At 42.6% G+C, this 23,092-nt stretch overlaps 1 protein-coding gene across 13 annotated transcripts in view; it reads right to left on the minus strand.

The window, feature by feature from the left end:
• LOC125467601 (cadherin-18-like) overlaps window positions 1-23,092 on the minus strand; it is a 588,086-nt gene that overhangs the window by 274,756 nt on the left and 290,238 nt on the right. The window contains exon 1 of one of the 13 annotated variants that reach the window (XM_059651826.1): window positions 12,590-12,724. The exons of the other annotated variants lie outside the window; for them this stretch is intronic. The gene's annotated coding sequence lies outside the window, so the exon portion shown is untranslated. Of the gene's footprint in view, window positions 1-12,589; window positions 12,725-23,092 lie in introns of those variants that run through there. 13 annotated transcript variants of the gene reach the window in all.

The following is a 23,092-nucleotide window of genomic DNA, read 5'->3' on the forward strand; positions in this document are numbered from 1 at the left end:
ATTCCAGTAGCCACTCCAGTGGAATTTCCTAACTGGATGTCCAGGAAAGACAGCCTGAGAATGTCACTTTCCTCCTATAAATGGGCTGTGCTATTGTTAAATATTGCTGTCTCACAACATCTGATTTTCATGGAGAGCTAGTGTGTATGTCTATTTCCGTACGTGTGTGAGAGTGTGTGCACACGTGTTTGTGAGAATGAGAATGTGGAGAACGGGAGTGGTAAAAGCATTCTGATTTACCCCATTGGGAATTCCAATATTTTTAATCTACCTGTTTACACATGCTGTTACACAGTTCTGGAGCAGGTGAGACTTGAACCCAGGCCTCGTGGGCTCAGAAGTAGGGACACTAATACTGTGTCACAAGAGGCCCAATCCTGGATGACCCTTCACCCTCTCTGATTTAGCCACCATCTTTAGCACAATACCAGCCTCAAATGTTGCTGAAATCTCCTCCATGGCCCCAGCACTTACCCTCCCTTGTAGGCATGGCACCCACATTCAGTCCTGGTGACAAGAATCTCCAGGGTTTGCCAGTCTAATTCCAGATGTTAATTGACTCACTTACGAGGATAGTTAATAACATGGAAAAGATTTAAACTGGAAAACAGGTTTATATTAAATTCTGGCTCTCTGAGAAGCATCATTAATATTGTTCTTGGAGAGAATTTTGGATGATAGATTTGACAGAGAGTTTTGAAATAGTGAGCAGCCTGGTCAGAGTGGATAGGGAGCTGTTCCCATGTAAAATAAAAAAAACACAACAGCAGAGATGTAAAGTCATGTGCAAATGAAGCAAGGATGATGTGAGGAAAGGGAACTTTTTTTTCTCATCATGATTAGGTGGGGTCTGTAATACACTGCCTGGAAATGTGGTTGAGACAGGCTCAATTGAGGCATTCAAGAGAGAATTGGCTGTTATTTAAAAAAGGCACATGGAGAACTCACCACTTGGATTTAAAACTGGCTCAAAGGTAGAAGACAGAGGGTGGTGGTGGACGGTTGCTTTTCAGACTGGAGGCCTGTGACCAGCGGTGTGCCACAAGGATCGGTGCTGGATCCAATGCTTTTTATCATTTATATAAATGATTTGGATGTGAACATAGGAGGGATGGTTAGTAAGTTTGCAGATAATACCAAAATTAGTATTACAATGGAAAGATAACAATGCTACCTCAGACTATAAAGGGATCTTGATCAGATGGGCTGGTGCAATGAGGAGTGGCAGATAGTGTTTAATTGAGACAAATATGAGGTGCTGCATTTTGAAAAGGCACATCAGGGCAAGGCTTATATGTTTAACGGAAAGATACTGGGGAGTGTTACTAAACAAAGAGACTTTGGAGTGCAGGTGAAAGTGGAGTGACAGCGAAAGAGGATATCTGGACTCCATTTTCTCCCCTTTGGTCCAGGAACTCCCCACCTATGTCTGTGACACCACCCACGCCCTCCACCTCCTCCAGGACTTCCAATTCCCTGGCCCCCAACACCTCATATTCACCATGGACGTCCAGTCCCTGTACACCTGCATTCCGCATGGAGATGGCCTCAAGGCCCTCCGCTTCTTCCTGTCCCGCAGGCCCGACCAGTCCCCCTCCACCGACACTCTCATCCGCCTAGCTGAACTCGTCCTCACACTCAACAACTTCTCTTTTGACTCCTCCCACTTCCTACAGACTAAGGGGGTGGCCATGGGCACCCGCATGGGCCCCAGCTATGCCTGCCTCTTTGTAGGTTACGTGGAACAGTCCCTCTTCCGCACCTACACAGGCCCCAAACCCCACCTCTTCCTCCGGTACATTGATGACTGTATCGGCGCCGCCTCTTGCTCCCCAGACGAGCTCGAACAGTTCATCCACTTCACCAACACCTTCCACCCCAACCTTCAGTTCACCTGGGCCATCTCCAGCACATCCCTCACCTTCCTGGACCTCTCAGTCTCCATCTCAGGCAACCAGCTTGTAACTGATGTCCATTTCAAGCCCACCGACTCCCACAGCTACCTAGAATACACCTCCTCCCACCCACCCTCCTGCAAAAATTCCATCCCCTATTCCCAATTCCTCCGCCTCCGCTGCATCTGCTCCCACGATAAGACATTCCACTCCCGCACATCCCAGATGTCCAAGTTCTTTAAGGACCGCAACTTTCCGCCCACAGTGATCGAGAACACCCTTGACCGCGTCTCCCGCATTTCCCGCATTTCCCGCAACACATCCCTCACACCCCGCCCCCGCCATAACCGCCCCAAAAGGATCCCCCTCGTTCTCACACACCACCCTACCAACCTCCGGATACAACGCATTATCCTCCGACACTTCCGCCATTTACAATCCGACCCCACCACCCAAGACATTTTTCCATCCCCTCCCCTGTCTGCTTTCCGGAGAGACCACTCTCTCCGTGACTCCCTTGTTCGCTCCACACTGCCCTCCAACCCCACCACATCCGGCACCTTCCCCTGCAACCGCAGGAAATGCTACACTTGTCCCCACACCTCCTCCCTCACCCCCATCCCAGGCCCCAAGATGACATTCCACATTTAGCAGAGGTTCACCTGCACATCTGCCAATGTGGTATACTGCATCCACTATACCCGGTGCGGCTTCCTCTACATTGGGAAACCAAGCGGAGGCTTGGGGACCGCTTTGCAGAACACCTCCGCTCAGTTCGCAACAAACAACTGCACCTCCCAGTCGCAAACCATTTCCACTCCCCCTCCCATTCTCTTGATGACATGTCCATCATGGGCCTCCTGCACTGCCACAATGTTGCCACCCGAAGGTTGCAGGAACAGCAACTCATATTCCGCCTGGGAACCCTGCAGCCATATGGTATCAATGTGGACTTCACAAATTTCAAAATCTCCCCTTCCCCTACTGCATCCCTAAACCAGCCCAGTTCGTCCCCTCCCCCCACTGCACCACACAACCAGCCCAGCTCTTCCCCCCCACCCACTGCATCCCAAAACCAGTCCAACCTGTCTCTGCCTCCCTAACCGGTTCTTCCTATCACCCATCCCTTCCTCCCACCCCAAGCCGCACCCCCAGCTACCTACTAACCTCATCCCACCTCCTTGACCTGTCCGTCTTCCCTGGACTGACCTATCTCCTCCCTACCTCCCCACCTACGCTCTCTCCACCTATCTTCTTTACTCTCCATCTTCGGTCCGCCTCCCCCTCTCTCCCTATTTATTCCAGTTCCCTCTCCCCATCCCCCTCTCTGATGAAGGGTCTAGGCCCGAAACGTCAGCTTTTGTGCTCCTGAGATGCTGCTTGGCCTGCTGTGTTCATCCAGCCTCACATTTTATTATCTTATTATAGTGAAGAAGGCATTTGGTGTGCTTGCTTTTTATTGGTCAGTACACTGAGTATAGTATCGAATCCCTGCAGTGTGGAAACAGGCCCTTTGGTCCAATCAGGCCACACTGCTCCTCAGAGCGTCCCACCTAAAATCTAAGGAGTTTCTGACTAAACTTGACAGCTTGAACACTGCATGAACTGCTGATCCAACCTGTAAGATTGTTCTTCATTGAATCTGCCATTTAATGTATGCTTCAAATTTTATATTGAACTGCAATCTGCCTTCTAATTCATGTTTGATGTAGATCTTATATGAGCCTTAGTGTACATGTGGTCATCCAAGATAATATTTACTATTTATTTTGTTAAACTTTTGTATGGCACAAGCTCTTATTTTAAAACATTGAAAGTGTGTGCTTTCAATAACTAACATTTCAGATTTATCCTTTAATAAAAGCAATTCCTCTTGACGGAGATCACAAGCTCAAATTGGAAACAAGTCAAATTCAATCAATTCAATTGTAATTGCTGTGGTTAGGATACGGTGCTGCCTGACAAAAGCTTTCATGAGAACATGCAGAGGAATATTCTTTTCCACACATAGACACGTACTTAATTGCAGTAAGGCCACTGAAATGAGTGCCAGGCAGAATCCTGGTGAGTGAATACATATGTGCTCTCAATTGATCATATTCTGGCAGCTTGCCCTGGCTGTAGTGACAATATGTCAGAACTCAAGTCTAAATTCAGTCAGGAGGATCATTCCCCCGGTGATCGAAACAACAACACTGCATGAACTGGCAAGGGCAGCTTTAGCAGTGGACACTAGAGACTTGTCAATGGTTGTCATGATTGTTTCATAAAGTAAGCCCTGAAGAGGAACGTAGACATGCAACAATGTCACAGATAATGAACATAAATTCACAGACAGTATGTACTACAATCACACCCACCTGAAGTGTACAGCACTATCTGAGGTACAGATATCTGGATTATTGATGTTCCTGATGGGGAGAGACCTACACTTAAATAGGATATCAAACAACCGAATAAACCTCCTCCAACTAACAACTCATAATCAGCATAGCGTAAACAGCTTCTGAAGCAAGTGAAATCAACTATTTTTCATACAATTGTTCAAAAGAGGTCAATCTTACTGTGACAACACAAAAACAAACTAACCATCCTGGAAAATGAAATTCAAACAGAATATTCTGGAAAAATTCAGCTCTTCTCTCTGCCTACAGAGCCGAAGAGTTAATAACACGGATTTTTCCATGGGAATCAGGAGTACTGAGTTTAATTGTGTTGTCTACACATTCAACTGGCACAACTTTCAATAAGTTTGTTCCTAATTACCAGCTCGGTAATGGGCATGGGTCTGAAGGATGGAGGGCCAATCACAGGCCCCTCTGCAATGTCAATCCAAAATTCCTAGCTTCAGGTCCCTGGTTATCTCGTTTTGGTCTGTAGATATTGAAAAATATATGTTTCTCCAAACAAAAACATCCTGTGCAATAAATATGCTGTCACGAGCTATGATAAGACAAGGGAGTTTATAATTCCATGTTCTTGCACCAAGACAGTACTCACTCACACAACCCAATTACAGAGGAGATTGCTTTCTCCAGTTTGTTAGAGGCCACAAGTTGCCAAAGGAATGCCTGTGGCACTAAACCACGACAAAATTAATTCACCTCCTGATTACTGTTACAAACATACTTGCAAAATCCTTAGTCTCTACATTTCCTGGCACCAGGAATAATAGCAGGTTTTATTCCCAGAGTTTGAACTCATTGAAACTGACAATTACCCTTACAACATCATCGGAGATAAAAAAAAGACAAACACGCTGTCTGTTGTTGAAACAGACGTATACCTTTAACTAGAATTTGATGAGGATTGATGAGAGCAGAGCAGTGGACAGTGTCTGCGTGGACTTCAGTAGGGCATGCAACAAGGCTCCTTACAGTAGACTGCTTAGCAAGGTTAGATCACATGGAATACAGGAAGAACTAGCCATTTGGATACAGAACTAGCTCAAAGGTAGAAGACAGAGGGTAATGGTAGAGGGTTGCTTTTCAAACTGGAGGCATGTGACCAGCAGTATGCCACAAGGATTAGTGCTAGGTCCGCTGCTTTTTCTCATTTATACAAAAGATTTGGATGTGAAAATAGGAGATATAGTTTGTACATTTGCAGATAACACCAAAATTGTTGGTAGAGTGGACAGCAGAGGTAATTACATAAGAGTAGAACAGGACCTCGATCAGATGGGCCGATGGGCCAAGTAGTGGCAGATGGAGTTTAATTTAGATAAATGTGAGGTGTTGCATTTGGAAACAAAAATTGCAGCATGACTTACACACTTAATGGTAAGGTCCTGGGGGGTGTTGCGGAATGAAGAGACCTTGGAGAGCAGGTTCACAGTTCCTTGCAAGTGGAGTCACAGGTAGACAGGATAGTGAAGAAGACATTTAGTATGCTTGTCTTTATTTGTTAGTGTTGGGAGGTCACATTGTGGCTGTACAGGATATTGATGAGGCCATTTTTAGAATACTACGTTCAATTCTGGTTTCCCTGCAACATGAAAGATGTTGCTAGACTTGAAAGGGTTCAGAAAAGATTGACAAGGGTGTTGCCAGGGTTGGAGAGTTTGAGTTATAGAGAGAGCTTGAATAGGCTGGGACGACTTTCCTGAGAGTGAAGAGGCTGAGGGGTGATCTTATAGAGGTACATAAAATAATGAGTGGCATAGACAGGGTAAATAGTTAAGGTCCTCATTAATATAGCAACTACTGAAAGGCAGTTTGAGAATGATATGTCTACAGAGTCAGTTTGGGTTGAGGTCAGGAACATAGAAAGATTCTTGGTGGTGTGGAGCAGCAGAGGGATCTTGGGGGTCATGTCCACAGTTCCTTGAAAGCTGCTACCCAGGTGGATAGAGTTGTTAAGAAGGTGTATGGTGTGTTAGCTTTCACTCATAGAGGGATTGAGTTCAAGAGCTGTGAAGAAATGCTCCAGCTATACAAAATCCTGGCTCAGCCACATCTAGAGCATCATGTCAAATTCTGGTCACCTCATTACAGGAAAGATGTGGAAACATTGGAAAAAGTGCAGAGGAGATTTACCAGGATGTTGCCTGGAATAGAGGGAAGGTCTTAGGATGAAGTTTTGCGAGAGCTAGGGCTTTTCTCTTTAGAATGATGAAGGGTGACAGGTGATTTGGTAGAGGTGTACAAAATGATCAGATGTACAGATAGACTAGACAGTCAGAGACTGTTCGCTAGGGTGGAGGTAGCTATTTCGAGGGGGCATAGTTTTAAAGTGAGTGGAGGTAGATATAGGGGAGATGTAAGAGGTAGGTTATTTACTCAGAGAGTGGTAGGGGCGTGGAATGCATTGCCAGATAGGGTAGTGGAGTTGGCCTCATTAGGGGCATTTAAGTGGCTATTAGATAGGCATGTGGATGATAGCACAAGGTAGAGGTGGAAGCTAAACAGACCTTTGGTTTAGGGTAAAAGTTCGGCCCAACGTCATGGGTTGAAGGTCATGTACGATGCGGTACTGTTCTGTGTTCTATGTTCTGTATCTTTTCCCCAGTGCATTGTTTAAAGTGAGAGGGGAAATATTTAAAACGGACCTCAGGGGCAATATTTTCACACTGAGGGTGGTGTGTGTATGGAATGAGCTGCCAGGGAAATTGGTGGAGGCTGATACAATTACAACATTTGAAAGGCATCTGGATGGGTATGTGAATCAGAAGGGTTGTGAGGGATATGTTCCAAATGCCGGCAATTGAGGCTGGATTTATTTACGATATCTGCCTGGCTTGGACAAGTTGGACTGAAGAATCTGTTTCTGTGCTGTACATCTCTATGGCTTTTTGACTCTAATTACTATAGAAAGTATTTGGCTTGTGAAGACTGTATTATATCCTTGGAAGAGTTAACCAGTAGGCGTCATATCCCTTCTCTGTCCCCAGTGTCCATTGAATTTGGATTCCAACCAAATTTTTGCATCTGTTTCTTCAAAGTCTATAACACAAACTCACATAAAAGCTGACGTGAAAATAAGATAAATTTACCACTTGGGTAGGGAACACTGCCTGAGAAAGAGGGAATTGCAGATAACCATAAGATATTGGAGCAGAAGCAAATCACTCAGCCCATGGAGTCTGCTGATCTGGCTGATCCTGGCTGATCTGCCCATCCTCAACTTTCCTGTCTTTTCCCAATAACACTCGATTCACTCTTTGAATGAAAAACAAAATCAGCCAAGTATGGAAGGCCCAGACCTCGTTGTAGCAGCTTTGCTGTCCGGCAATGTGAACGAGAGGAAAATGGGGAAAGGTCTGACGTTGGTGAGCAATCCATTCTGCCAGACAAACTGCTCTTAAAGGCTCTTGATTTCCTCCGATAGAAAGATTACAACTTGGTCAAAGTGATCTCGGAATTCAATCCATGATGCCTCTCTACCATAATCCACTGCCAAACGGCTTTTGGAGTTGATGAAAGGGCACATCATTAACATCCCAGTGCTTAAAAAATAGATTAAAGATATGAACAACTCTACACAAATGGAAAGGCTGTTACAATCAGTGTAAACTGTAGCATTGCCTTTAATGGAGATCAGATACTATAGGGAAGCTGCAGCTTTGTAGCTGAGCTGAAGGAAACACAGGTAAGAGAGAAATACATAAAGATTAATTGGCCCAGAGGATTGAAGGTATTTTGTATCCCTTGTATAATTGTTGCTGAAAATAGACCAGAAATGATTATTAATGAGTAGTCACAAAAGGGAATTGCAGTAAATACTACAACAGTATAAATCTCACTTAGAGTTTTCACATGAATACATATTGAAAAATCATGAAAATATGCCACTGCTCTCCTCAGTGATTTTAAACCTAAAATCAAAATTCAGTCAACAACCTTCACATCAGAATGTGAAAAACCAGCAATCATTGATGTTCAAATGTGGAACTGTATGAGTATCATTTATTTTAACAGATGATGGTTACATTAAAACAGACCAGACATTGTTACAGTGAGTACGTGAAAAGTAACAAACTTTATTAGTAGGATTAAAACATGATTTGTCCCAATGAGGTCTTCATCTTTCATGAAATCAGCCCCAACAGCCCTTTTCATGATGTCTTTCTATCCTAATTCTTAACAGTAAAGCTAACTTGTTCAGTTTTCTTCATTCCCCTGGGTGTTAACCGTCACCTGGGGAACTCGATGAAAATCAGACTGAGAGGATTTCCTGCCAATTACAGAAACCAAGTGATCTTCCTACAGCTTGGTAAAGTGTTGGGAAAATGAATTCACTGGACTTACTGCATAGTAATTTTCTCACCACAGTTTCCATTGTGCACTCTTTTCACAGAATAAAGACAAAAAGCCTGCTTCTCGTTACAGAAAATTATTTCAAAATATTCTTCTTAATTTTCTTATTGTTCTCTCACTTGTTCCTTCAGCATGACAGTTTGTCTAATCAACAATTAATCAACTTTATCAAAAATGAAAGAAACAATAATGTCAACATAGTGCAGCACACCACATCTCAAAATCGTCTCAATATTTAAACGGTGAGGTTGTTGACTTGCTCACTGAGCTGGCTTGTTTTCATGCTGAGATTTCAATACAATGCCAGGTAACATCATCAGTTGAGAAAACACAGGCATTGCTCGCAGATACAAACACTTAACCACTGAAAGAAGAAAGACTGGCTACATTACTACGGGAGACAGGGACACAGACCAGCAGCTCCATCAGCAATGACAACGTACTCAAACTACTGGACTTGTGCTCTACCACACACTTTGTCTTTAATGTTCAAGTCTACAAACAGATCAACGGCACACCCTTGGAGTCACCCATCTCAGGACGCATCGCTGAGGCAGTGACACAAAGACTAAAACACAACGCCTGCCCCTTCATTCAACCTAAACTGTGGATCTGGTATGTGGAATTTTGTCATCATTAAACACGCCAAACTAGAAGAGACCCATCACCTCATCAACAACGTATTCAGAGAGATTCAATTCATGAGAGAAGTAAAAAACAACAATCAACTTCTGTTGAACACATGACCAATGGGGATCTCCAAACTTTGGTATACAGGAAATCAACATATCAGAACTGACAACAACACCCTAAGACCACTAGGAATCATGGTGGCCCAGAAGCTCATAGCTACCCTACGACAAACACTCACAAGGATTAAAGACCCCATTCCCACAACATGCAGAACGAATGTGGTTTATAAAATACCATGCAATGACTGCCACAAACATTATATGGAACACACAGAAAGAAAACTAGCCATCAGAATACACAAACATCAGCTAGCAGCAAAATAGCACAACGGACTCTCCTCAATATCTGTATACTCTGACAATGAAGGCCATCAATTTAACTGGGACAATGTAACCATAGTAGACCAATCCAAACATAGGCACACACGGAAATTCCTAGAAGCATGGTTCTCTACCTGTAATATAATCAGCAAACGTATAGAATTGGATCCCATATACAAGCCCAGACAGAACGGAATCGGAAGCAACAGTACTCACGATAACAGACCGAACACTATAAATTCCAAGTGGAGTAGAATAACATTGTTTCATTGGAGGCACCACTGATGATGTTACCTAGCATGGTGACGAAACATCTGAACTAGAACAAGCCAGTTCGTCTAACAAGTCAACATCCTCACCCACAACCCAAGCTGCCATTCTTTCCAAAAACCTTAAATATTTAAACAGTCTTTAAACTGTAGGAGTGCAGATGCATCCACTGAGACCACTTGTACAGCTACATAAACTGCAGTGGAATGGGAGACATTTGTGGACTCGATCTTGCCATATCTACATTCTGGTCCAGAAGCATCAACTCTCCAGAACAGATTCTCAGCCGAGCGGTTGCAGTGGTCAGGTTGGTGGCTCTGCGATGACAAATCTGTCTCCAGTGGATCGATGCCACCAATCAAGGAATAAGTTGTGAGCCTAGAGTGTCCTATAGCCTCATTAGCAAGTGGCAAATGGGGCCAGGGCATTTGTACACTGACGACAATGAAGCACAACTCTTGACAGATGGAGAGACATGTCCACCTTGCAGGAGGTGGGTGATAGAAGAAGGGCACCCTGAAAAATAATTTGGGCAGCACTGTTTTAAGAGGTATTGCAACAGTCTCAATTACAGATATTTTGAATCAATGTGTTCAGAGGAGGCAGGTGGGACTTGAACTTAGATCTTGTAGACCAGAGGCAGGAACATTGCCACTTTACCACAAGTTCCCTCAGTCTGCAGTTGTATGCTCTCTATACACTAAATTTTACAGTGTCAAAGATTATTCACAAAAGGGACACATTACAGCACTCTTGCATCACTCTGTGTTATCAAATGGATAGTTCTGAAAACATATACTTATATCTTAACAAGCATTGTGGCAGGTTCTGTATCTCATATAGAAATTGACATCCAGTTCACACAGTTGTTTAGGTGTATTAACATTATTCTACAATCTAGAAATGCTTAATTAAGAAGGTGTATTAAGATCTGATCCAGGATGGTTGAGTAATGTTTGACTAGCATTTGGATGTTGAAGGTAGGAAGGAATTTGATTGTTTGCTCAAATCAGAAAGAATAGTAGAAGGGGATCAGAAACATAGAGTATACTTGATTTGCATGGTGGTTTATTCACTAAAACATTAAATGTTCAGATAAAGGCAATATTAATTAGTTATAAAAACTGAAAGAACTGCAGATGCTGTAAATCAGGAACAAAAACAGAAGTTGCTGGAAAAGCTCAGAAGGTCTGGCAGCATCTGTGAAAAAAAATCAGTTCTGAGGAAACGTTAACTCTGATTCTTTTCTTCACAGATCCATTGATTAATTACACTGGATTCCAAAATTAGTTAAAAACACACCCCATCTCCATCTTCTGCAAAGCACAAAGTACAAAACAAAAAATCAAGTTGACTTATTGGAAAAGATGCATTCTTATGAGGGAAAGCTGTGACTTTTAACATCTAACCCGGTTGAGATACATCGCCCCTCAGATGGCGAGTGAAGATCTCTTGTGGCTGGTTTGTGATATTAACAGTGTGAGTTCAATCCTGCACTAGCTGAGGTTACCATGAAAGTGTCTCCTTCTCAACTAGTAGCGTCTCTCAGGTTAAACCATCACCAGATATCTCTCTCTGTAATGACAGAGCAACCCTATGCTGTGGTAGGACTTTGATAACCTTGCCTTCAAGTGAAGAGCTCCACATCGATCCTCAGTTATGTTTGCTGTTACACCAATTAAACCTAAACCATAGGTTTTCCTTCATTCAGTACATTTACTCTCCTTCCAACTAAAAGAAATATCACTGAACTTCAAGTGTTTTCAGTATCACACTATTTCTGCTGCCAAGGCAGTCCAGCTTTTCCCTACAGTGATACTAAAGCAATACAACTGCACACAACAATTTTAATCAATGCGAGTATCAGAAAAATAAACAAAGACTCCAAAATCTGCTTATCGTTTCATGATTAGAGCATTCAATATATTTGATCCTTCAGCAAGACAGAGTTGTGAGAACTATGATATATTATGCTGAGTGCACAAAGGACATTGGTTTCAATGTAATTCTGATCATGTCATAATAATGACCCAAACGATTATGTTATGAAGCATCTATTTTTCATGTTGAAGCTTCACCTTTCAACAGAACAAGTCAGACTGGATCAATTTGTCTGGTGTGCAAACTACATATTTTAAGATCTGTAAAAGGAAATGTACAAATAAACATTATTTTAAACTAATTTGAGTCTGGCTACGTTTAAAGACAGTGATATCTGGAAGAGTGAGGAAATTTGCAATATGGGATCATGAAGTTATAAAAAGATTACAGTATTAAAACGAGGCCACTTAGTCTATCATAACTATGCCAGCTCTTTGTAAATGCAACTTGGCTAGTCCCATAACCTTGCTTTTTTTCTGCAGACCCACGAATGTTTCGCTTCAGATTTTGATCCAGTTCCCTTTTATTGACAAGGTGTGAATTACAGGCTTGGATTAGGTCCACATTTTAAATTTACACTATAAACAGAGCCTTGCCACAGTAACAGAGTCAAGCCAATGTATACTTTATCCTTTGTTACCTTTACAAATTGCTCACTCACATCCCATTAATCCACTAGACATCGCTTAATAAGACACGGATTTACTAGTCTCTCCAGAAAAAAAAAAATTGCCTTCCAAATCCCTGCTGGTACTGAAACCCTGAAACCTACCTCCTAAGACAGGTCCTCTGAGTTTGAAGCAAGCCCCAAGATCTGGAATGCCAGTTTTGAGAAAGCAGAGGATCCTTCACTTTGCTATAACCCTGCCAGCTGTGGCAAGAGTAAAAGAAGACTCAAATATACCTTGCCAGAGGGCTGAAGGGCAGGCAAACAAACTGCAGTTCTAATTCCGGTAAATCCTGTCTAATCCTTGTTGATCACCTTAGAGAAATAAATCCTATGAAAGGATCACCTTTAATAATATGATTTACACAGTAAAATGTTGTATGCGCTCAACCATACACATATTTCTGGATGTGAGTTTGCTCACCAGCCTGGAAGGTTAGTTTTCAGATGTTTCGTCACCATTCTAGGTAACATCATCTGTGAGCCTCCGGTGAAGCGCCATCAGAACTCCATCAACAAACACATTGATTTGGAGCCAATCTACCATCCTCTGAGAAAAAGAACAGGAAATGACATCACCAACCCAAGGAAACCTAACCAGATAAATAGAAAGCGGGACATAACACTAGCGCTTCGTCGGAGGCTCACTGATGATGTTACCTAGAATGGTGACGAAACGTCTGAAAACTAACCTTCCAGCTCAGCGAGCAAACTCACATCCAGAACCTCAACCTGAGCTACAAATCTTCTCAAAACTCGCCATACACGTATTTCCATTCAAAAGAGGACTATAAAAGAAACCAAACTGAAATTCTAAAAAAAACAATTTAGGCAGTGTTTGGGGAAAAAAAAAGCCACGAAAATGTATGAAATACATAATTTGCAAAATTAATCCAGAGTTTGCAATTATAATGGAAGATAACTGACTCAAATACAATTTTGCATCTTGAATGATTCTCATGATGATACCATCATCAAGATCTGTGCCAATTTGACTAGTTTTCCTTGATTATAATTTCTCAAAGTATATTTATGTTCCACTCGTCGATGGGTTATTTAAGTTGCGAGCTTTATCCAATGATATTGAAAACAAGTGAATGTCACTCAGGAATTCAAATTTTATGGTTGATTAGTTTGTGCGTACACATTTCTTGTACAAGTGAAGTAATTTCAGCAATGTAACTGAAAGTGATGATTTCAAGAATGTCAAAATAGTATTTGCCAGTTCATATCTGAGGACATTGTTGTCTGAAAGACAACCTGAAGGTTTTAATCAGAGATAGTAGGAACTGCAGATGCTGGAGAATCCGAGATAACAAAGTGTGGAGCTGGATGAACACAGCAGGCCAAGCAGCATCTTAGGAGGACAAAAGCTGACGTTTCATGCCTAGGCCCTTCATCAGATTTTCAGAAACGTCAGCTTTTGTCCTCCTAAGACGCTGCTTGGCCTGCTGTGTTCATCCAGCTCCACACTTTGTTATCTCTGAAGGTTTTAATGGTGTAGGGTAGGATCCTTACCTCTGAACCAGGAGGCCCAGGTTCAAGTGCCACCTTCTCTACAGGTGTATAATAATGTCTGAGCAGGTTCATTGGGAAAATGTCAAGACAACTTTTCACCCATTCATGAGAGAGTGGAAGGATTGTGCAGCAAGCAGGCGGTACGACAAGTCCCTAATTGAGAGCTCCAGAGTCAGTATCGAAGTTTCACATCAAAGCCATTCTGTCAAGGAAGCTTGTGACCTTAATGAATTCTTGTCGACTGTGCAATCAAATTAGGCCAAAAAAAAAGCAAGGTGGAAGATTCAGAAAAAGAGCCAAAGATTCATAAAAAAAGTTAAGTCTTAAGCAATGGAAGTGAAAACAGCCAACACAGAAACTGAAGGAGAAACATTACTTCAGTCACATTCACAAATGGGAATATGAATCAAGTCCAGATTGATAGAAGGATATTTCATTCTGCTCGACCTGCAGATAATGTTACCAAATTTAAACTACAATAGATCCACAAAGCAAGCAGCAAGAGTTGCAGATATTTACCACACTTTAATCACAGATTTCAAACCATCACAAATTTACTTCATACAAAGATATTGCAATTCAAAATGATTGTTGTCATACAGGAAAACACTGACAAAAAAACAAGACTCAGCATGATTGCACTGTCTGAATGGTGAGTTCCTTTTCTGCTGAACCGATGTGGTTCAAAACAACATAGTGGCTGCAATGGTAGGGAGGCGATGGCCTAGTGGTATTATCGCTGGGCTGTTAATCCAGCGACCCAACTAATGTTCCAGGGATCCGGGTTTGAATCCCACCAGGGCAGATGGTGGAATTTGAATTCAATAATTATCTGGAATTAATGATGACCGTGAACCCATTGTTGATTATCAGGAAAAACCCATCTGATTCACTAATGCCTTTTAGGGAAGAAAATTGTCATCCTTACTTGGTCTGCCCTGCATGTGACTTCAAGCCCACAGCAATGTGGTTGACTATTAACTGCCCTCTGGGCAATTAGGGATGGGCAATAAATGCTGCCCTGCCAGCAATGCCCTCATTGTGTTAATGAAAAAGAAAAAATAATGAGCAGGACAACTCCTTCTAATATTTAATATTGATTTGATCCATAGCCACAAAAGCCACTGTGAGGAAGGGTATTTGGGCGTGAAACATTAGCTCTGATTTCTCTTCACAGATGCTGTCAGACCTGCTGAGCTTTTCCAGCAACTTCTGTTTTTGTTTCTGATCATAGCCATGATGTGAATTTACTGGTGTTGGACTGGGGTAGACCAAGTCAGAAATCACACAACATCAGGTTATACTCCAACAAGCTTATTTGAAATCATAAGCTATCAGAGCACTGTTCTGTCATCAGGCAAAGTGAAGCAGATTCTGTGCCTGTGGGTTTCTCTTCATTTCACCTGATGAAGGAGCAGCACTGTAAAAGCTTGTGATTTCAAATAAACCTGTTGGTCCAAAGCCTGTGTGATGTGACTTCTGACTTTGATCCACAGTAACACACAATACAGGAATTTCACAACAGCAGAGAATGTCTACACCATTAGAATGTGTTTGAAAATCTTAGCAGCTGCCTCACAAAATGGAAAAAAAAATGTGGAGACAGGAGTGTTTGGGAAGAAGCGGGGTGAGGAATGTGGTCGTACATAGAACATAGAACATTACAGCACAGTACAGGCCCTTCGGCCCTCGATGTTGTGCCGACCTGTCATACTGATCTCAAGCCCATCTAACCTACACTATTCCATGTACGTCCATATGCTTATCCAATGACGACTTAAATGTACCTAGAGTTGGCGAATCTACTACCTGTGATTGGTGCAGGCTCTTGCTGAGAGGTGTCAGGGAGTAAATTGCAGAGCTATTAACTGAAATTTTCCAGGCCTTTCAGAACACACAGACCTTGGGTAAAAGTACTAACTTGGAGGAAGGCTAATTATTAATAATTTATGCAGGAGCTGGGGAACATAGGTTGATGGTGGGTGTTTGAGTGTAAATCCATGTGTGGCATCTGAGAATCCTTTAAAGGCCACTTGATTCAGGACGAGCATGTTCCTGTGAAAATGAAGGATACAAATTGCAGGATGGAACCATAGAGTTTTAGAGATATGCAACATAGAAGCAGACTCCTTGGTCCAACTCTTCCATGCTGACCAGATATCCTAAAGAAATCTAGTCCCATTGGCCAGCATTTGGCCCATATCCTTCCAAGCCCTTCCTATTCATGTCCCTATCTAGATGTCTTTTAAATGTTGTTATTTTACCAGCTTCCACCACTTTGTGTGGCAGCCCGTGCATACACACACAATCCTCTCTGTGAAAGGCTGCCCCTTAAGTCACTTTTAAATCTTTTCCCTTTCACCTTAAACCTATACTGTCTAGCATTGGACCCCCCAACCCAGGGAAAATACCTATTCACCCGACCCATAACCCTCAGGGTTTTATATGGTCATCCCTCAGCCTCTGGTGCTCCAGGAAAAATAGCCCCAGCCTATTCAGCCTTTCCCTATAGCTCAAACCCTTCAACCCTGGCAACATCCTTGTAAATCTTTTCCGAACCCTTTCAGGTTTCACAATATCCTTCCTATAGCAGGGAGACCACAATTGCATGCAATATTCCAAAAGTGGCCCTAACCAATGTTCTGTAACATGATCTCCCAAGTAAAACATGACAAGCAAAACTGAGAGCTTATTCAAAGCAAAAACAGAGGCATGCAAAACATTTAGGAAACTGAAGAGAGACAGATTCCTTGAAGAAGTCAAAGATAGCAGGAAAGAATTCAAACACTGAATTAGGAGGGCTAAAAGGGGTCAAGAAATATCTAAAAGAAAATCCCAAGGCATTTTATTTATATGTAAGGAGTAAGATGGTAGCTCGGGACAGGGTATGTGTGCTCAAGGACAAAGGAAGGAATTTATTTGTGGAACCACAGTAAGTTGGTGTGGTCCTTACTGAATATATCCATTCTCACAATGGAGGAAAGGACATGGTGGATGGTGGGATTTCGGATGGGTATGTTGATATTTTAGGGCATGTCAGAATGAAAAAAGGACATGTTGAGTATTTTGAAAAGCATTAAGGCAGACAAGTTCCCAGGACCTGATGGGATCCATCCCAGAATGCTGAGGGAGACAGCTGAGGAAATTGCTGGGATCTTGTCTGAAATCTTTGTATCCTCTTTAGTCAGATGCAAGGTCCCAGAGGACTGGAGAATAGTCAATGCCTTTCTTATGTTTAATAAAAGCAACAGGGATAATCCATAAAATTGCAGACAGGTAAGCCTTATATCAATGGTAAGGGAATTATTGGAAAAAATTCTTAGGAATAGGATTTATTTGCATTTGGAAAAATATGGGCTTATCAGCGATAAGCAGTATGGTTTTGTGTGGGGAAGGTCATGTCTCAGATTTGATCAAGTTTTTTGAGGAAGTGGCAAAGATGATTGATGAGGTCAGGCCAGGAGATGTTGTCTGTACGTACTTTCGCAAAGTCCTTTGACAAGGTCCCTCATGGCAGGCTGACACAATAGGTGAAGTCACATGGGATCCGCAGTGAGCTGGTAAGATAGATAGTGGCTTTGTCATAGAAGACAGAGTGTAGCGGTAGAAGGGTGATTTTCTGACTGGAAATGCGACCAGTGGTGTTCTGCAGGATACTGTTGTGTTCCTTGCTGTTGGATAGCAGGGATCAATGCTGGAACCCCTGTTGTTTGTAATAAGATTGGGGGAGCGGCAGACAATGAGGAGGATTGCCAGAGGATACAGCAGGATACAGACAGTCTGGAAACTTGAGCAGAGAAATGGTACTTGGAGTTTAATTCGGGCCAATTCAAGATGATGCATTTTAGAAGATCTAATGCAGAAGGGAAGAATAACAGCAAATGCTAGAATCATAAGTAGCATCAGTTTACAGAGGAATCCAGGTGTACTGATCCACAGATTCCTGAAGGTGAAGCACAGAGTGGATAAGGTGGTCAAAAAGGCATACAGCATGCTTGCCTTGATTAGTCGGGGCTGAAAGTATAAAAATTGGCAAGTCATGTTTTAGCTGTATGAGACTTTAATTAGGCCACATTTGGAATATCGTGTAAGGTTATAGTTGCCACACTACCAGAAGGCTATGAAAGCTTTGGAAAGGGGTCTGAAGAGGTTTACCAGGATGTTAAAACCAAAGTTAACTGATGTGGTGACCCTTCCTCGGAACTGATGGTAGCTGGGAAATGTCAGTCTATATGCAGAAAATAAGGAGAGGAATGAGTGTAGGAAGTAAACAATAGAATAGAGCCTGAAGAGAGAGAACTGCAGTTGGACAGACAAAGGAGTTGATAACAATCTGGCTGGGAGGGTGAATTGTTGTTAATGAGCACTGTTAGTGACTAACAACAGGGAGTGTGTAATGGCAGGCTGTGGTAACAAGGCCAGGAGTGTAGGGTGGGGGGCTCGGACATGGGAGAGTTCAGACCCTAAAATTATTGAAATCGATACTGACTCCAGAGGGCTGCAGGGTCCCCAAGTGGAAAATGAGGTATTGTTCTTCCAGCTTGCATTAAGCTTCGCTGGAACACCCCAGCAAGCCAGACGCAGAGATGTTGCCCAGGTAACAGGGTGGTGCATTAAAGTGGCAGGCAGCAGATAGTTCAGAGTCTTTTTTTGCAAGCAGAACCCAGGCGTTCTGCAAAGTGGTCATCCAATCTACCCAGTTCAATAATTTTACCCAGTTGCAGACCAGAAAAAATAACTCTGATTTTTTTTTGCACAGATGCTGCCAGGCCTGCTGAGCTTTTCCAGCAACTACTGTTTTTGTTCCTGATTAACAGCATCCACAGTTCTTTCAGTTTTTATTTACCAGGATGTTGTCTGGTTGGGAGGACAAACATTTTTCGTCTTTACTTGAAGATCGAATGATGAGGGGTTATCTGATGTAATTTTGTAAACTTCTGAGAGACATGGGTAGAATGGATAGCCAGACTTTTTCTCTCCCAGGGCAAAATATCAATTACGAGGCAATACAGATTTATGGTTAAAAAAAAGGGTAAGTTTAAAGGAGATCTGAGGCACAAGATTTTTATGAAGATGGTGGTAAGTACCTGGAATGCACGGCCAGACAAGGTGGTGGAGGTGGATATAATAACAATGTTTAAGATGCATTTCAACAGATATATGAATAAGCATTATTACCGACTGTAGATGTAAAAGGAAAGGCACGTGTTGTTACAGACATGGTGGGCTGATGGGACTGCTCCTTCATTGTACTGTTCTTTGTTCTCTGGGTTGAAGGATCTAGACCTGAAACGTCAGCTTCCCTGCTCCTCTGATGCTGCTTGGCCTGCTGTGTTCATCCAGCTCTACACCATGTCATCTTGGCTAATTATTGTACTGTCTGCAAATTTCTCCAATCAGGCCTCCCGCATTAAAGTTTCAGCCATGATTCAAAATAGCCGACAGCAAGAGACACAACAGAACCCTGTGGAATACTACTGGGGATCAATTTCAATTTGCAAAAACAGCTGCCAATAATTCCCCTGTTTCTACTCACTGTGAGAAAGTCAAATTTGACTCCTTACCTACCATGTTTCATGGGCTTTCATTTGTGTCACCTGTCTATCACACGGGACCTTAACGAAATCCCCACAAAAATCAATGTTGATAATATCCACTTCATTGCCCCTAGTCTGACTTGTTACTTTGTCAAAAAATTCAATTATGTTTGTAAGACATGATCTTGACTTAAAAAACCTGCAGACTATCACAGATTAATTCATGCTCAAGTAAGTTTATCCAGTCGCTCAGAAAGGGTCTTAGTAGTATGCCCACAGTCTCTATTTTCCATGTTGTAAAAGGTTGAAAGAAACATCACTGTATGATTTTCTTGCACTCACTGCGCCCAGTCAATGCAATAAACCTCTGCGCAGAAACAGGGATTCCTCTTTTTAACCTTTTCTGCTGAGGAAAACAATCACAATTTCATCAATTTACCCACTTTATGAAAGTTCCCCGAGCACAGGGCAATCCTCGTGAATTTCTATCCAATACGATCATTCAACCTCATGTCTGATGCCCAAAACTGCACCCAATACCCCACTTCTCTCGACTACAAGTCAAACACTAGAGGACAATGGATTGTCTTTTTAAACATTGCAAAAAAGTTTGGCTGGTTTTAATCAGGTTCACCCTTTCTTTAAAATTTGATTTATTATTGTCACATGTACCTAGGTACGGTGAAAAGTTTTGTTTTGTGTGCAGCACAGGCAGATCAAACCATACAAAGATAATAGGGTGATGAAAAGAGCAAGGAATACAGATTCACAGCTGCAAAGAAGGTGCACAAAAGCAAGGTCAACATTAGATTTGAAATCTGAGAGGTCCATTCAGAAGCCTGACAACAATGGGGATGAAACTGTTCTTGAAACGGTTGGTGTGTGCATTTAAGCTTTATGACCTTCTGCCAGATGGGAGAAGTTGTAAAAGATTATAAGTGGGGTGGGAGGGGTCCTAAATGATGTTGGCTGCCTTTCCAGGGCATTGAGAAGTGTGGATGGAGTCAATGGATGGAAGGTTGGCTGGCGTGATAGACTGGGCTTTGTTTGCAACTCTGTAGTTTCTTACAGTCCTGGGCAGAGCAGTTGCCATACCAGGATGTGATGGATCCAGATAGAATGCTCTCGAAGGTGCTTCTATAAAAGTTGGTGAAAATCCTTTCGGACATGCTTCAGTTAGATTCACTTGAAATATCCATAACAAGCCTCATCAGTCTTGGTCTCCCTCATTTGAACCTGTTCTCATCAGTAAAGAGTTATAGGAGGTGGGCAGGAGAGTGGGATTCAGGCTACAATCAGATCAATATTGAACTTACAGAATGGTGAAACAAAGTCAGATATTCATGTGTTTATTTATAAGTGAGCGTACACTCACTCAAAGCCGACACAATAGAGGCAAGACTACCATAGCTGCACTGGTGGGGGTGGGGGGGGGGGGGGGGGGTTCTGACTACAATATAAGCCAGTATCCTTGACGCTGACAAACCCTGGGATATCCTTCAAGGATGAATCAGCATAAAGAAGAATCAGGGCAAGTCCAAATATATCTCTGAATCTTCACTGGTTGGACTGTCTCTGTGGTCCTCGTGCTTCAGGATGTTCCCATGGGCCACAGCAGATTTCAGCTCCCCTTCCTTCAAATGCAGAAATTCCCGAGCAAATAGCTGTCAATATCAGAGGCCATTCCTCTGGGCTTCATGCAGTGATTTCCTGCTTCCTGGGATCACGTTCCCAGTCCCAGTCCTGCTCCTGCTCCCTGGCAAGTCGTCATGAAGGGTCTAGGCCCGAAACGTCAGCTTTTGTGCTCCTAAGATGCTGCTTGGCCTGCTGTGTTCATCCAGCTCCACACTTTGTTATCTTGGATTCTCCAGCATCTGCAGTTCCCATTATCTCTGTCATTCCCTCCCAGTTGAGTCTGGAAATTCACCTGGTCTCTACAGAATTAATTTGGAGCCTGAGCTGCTTGTCTTCGTTTTGATGATTTCTCACGACTCTTTCAGCCTTTTCCACAGAATTTCCAGGGAGCATTAAAACCAATTCTGTGGTGTCACAAATGAGATACACACTTTGGTGCTGAAGTCAGTAAGAGATGGTCAAAGATCTTATGGAAACAGTTAAGAGACAAATCAAGGTTCTAGTGATTGAGTAATGATCCCTGTGATGCTGAAAATTAGAACAAGGCTGAAATGAGGGAGCAATGAATGTACTTTCAACAGACCATAGAATTCTCCTGAGTCTGGCAATTGCTACACACATGAACACTCTGCACTTTGAGAAAATGGACTCAAGAAATGCATCAGTCTGATTATATTTGATATACAGTGCTGTGATTAGTGTAATTTTCAAGTCATGTATCAGTCCTGGAGCATTTTTATAGCAGAGCTCTTTAACAAGACAGATGACAGTCAGATTTTTTTTCGATGGAATTTACAGGTAAACAAGTATTTAATATTGTTGCACCTTTTACTTTGAAGATCTCTTTTTTTTTAAAAGAAGGAGACAGATATCTGACAGAAATAGAATTCTACTTTCTCTCCATTGTCTCACAAAGTTGGGGAGTTTAGTTCCACTTGTTATTGAGACAGAGAAGAGACAAACATAAAACAAAAGGTGCCCCAGTAAATACGGTTGGAGTAGGGAAACATGGCTTAAACAAACAGAAGGGTAGGAGGATTCAAATGAGGGGAATTGAAAAATCTAAACTGACAAATGGAGGCAGTAAGAAAGTACATTGATATTGGGAAAGGCAGGCTGAGTGAAATAAGAAAAGGCAAGCGTAAACAATCATTCTGCAACAGAAAGCAAGGCCTGTGGAGAGAATATTAGTAAAAATACAAAAATGGTGTCATTTTATCTGAACACATAGAGTGCCTGCATCAAGATAACTGAAGCAATGAAACTGAAGATACATGTTCAGATCTAGTCACCATGATAAAACGATAGGGGTACAAAGTGACAAAGATTCAAAGGTGAGTGTAGTTGGGGAGGTAGGGAGGGGATAGGTCAGTCTGCGGAGGACGGACAGATCAAGGGGGCAGGATGAGGTTCGTAGGTAGGAAATAGAGGTGCGGCTTGAGGTGGGAGGAAGGGATAGGTGAGAGGAAGAACAGGTTAGGCAGGCGGGGATGAGCTGGGCTGGTATTGGGATGCAGTGGGGGGACGGAAGATTTTGAAGCTTGTAAAATCCGCATTGATACCATTGGGCTGCAGGGTTCCCAAGCGGAATATGAGTTGCTGTTCCTGCAACATTTGGGTGGCATCATTGTGGCACTGCAGGAGGCCCAGGATGGACATGTCGACTGAGGAATGGGAGGGGGAGTTGAAATGGTTCACGACTGGGAGGTGCAGTTGTTTATTGCGAACCAAGCAGAGGTGTTCTGCAAAGTGGTCCCCAAGCCTCTGCGTGGTTTCCCCAATGTAGAGGAGTCCACAACGGGTACAGCAGATGGAGTATACCACATTGGCAGACGTGCAGGCGAACATCTGCTTGCTGTGGAAAGTCTTCTTGGGGCCTGGGATAGAAGTGAGGGAGCAATTATGGGGGCAAGTGTAG

Source organism: Stegostoma tigrinum, chromosome 2 (assembly GCF_030684315.1).
Source record: "Stegostoma tigrinum isolate sSteTig4 chromosome 2, sSteTig4.hap1, whole genome shotgun sequence".
Taxonomy (NCBI): Eukaryota; Metazoa; Chordata; class Chondrichthyes; order Orectolobiformes; family Stegostomatidae; genus Stegostoma; species Stegostoma tigrinum.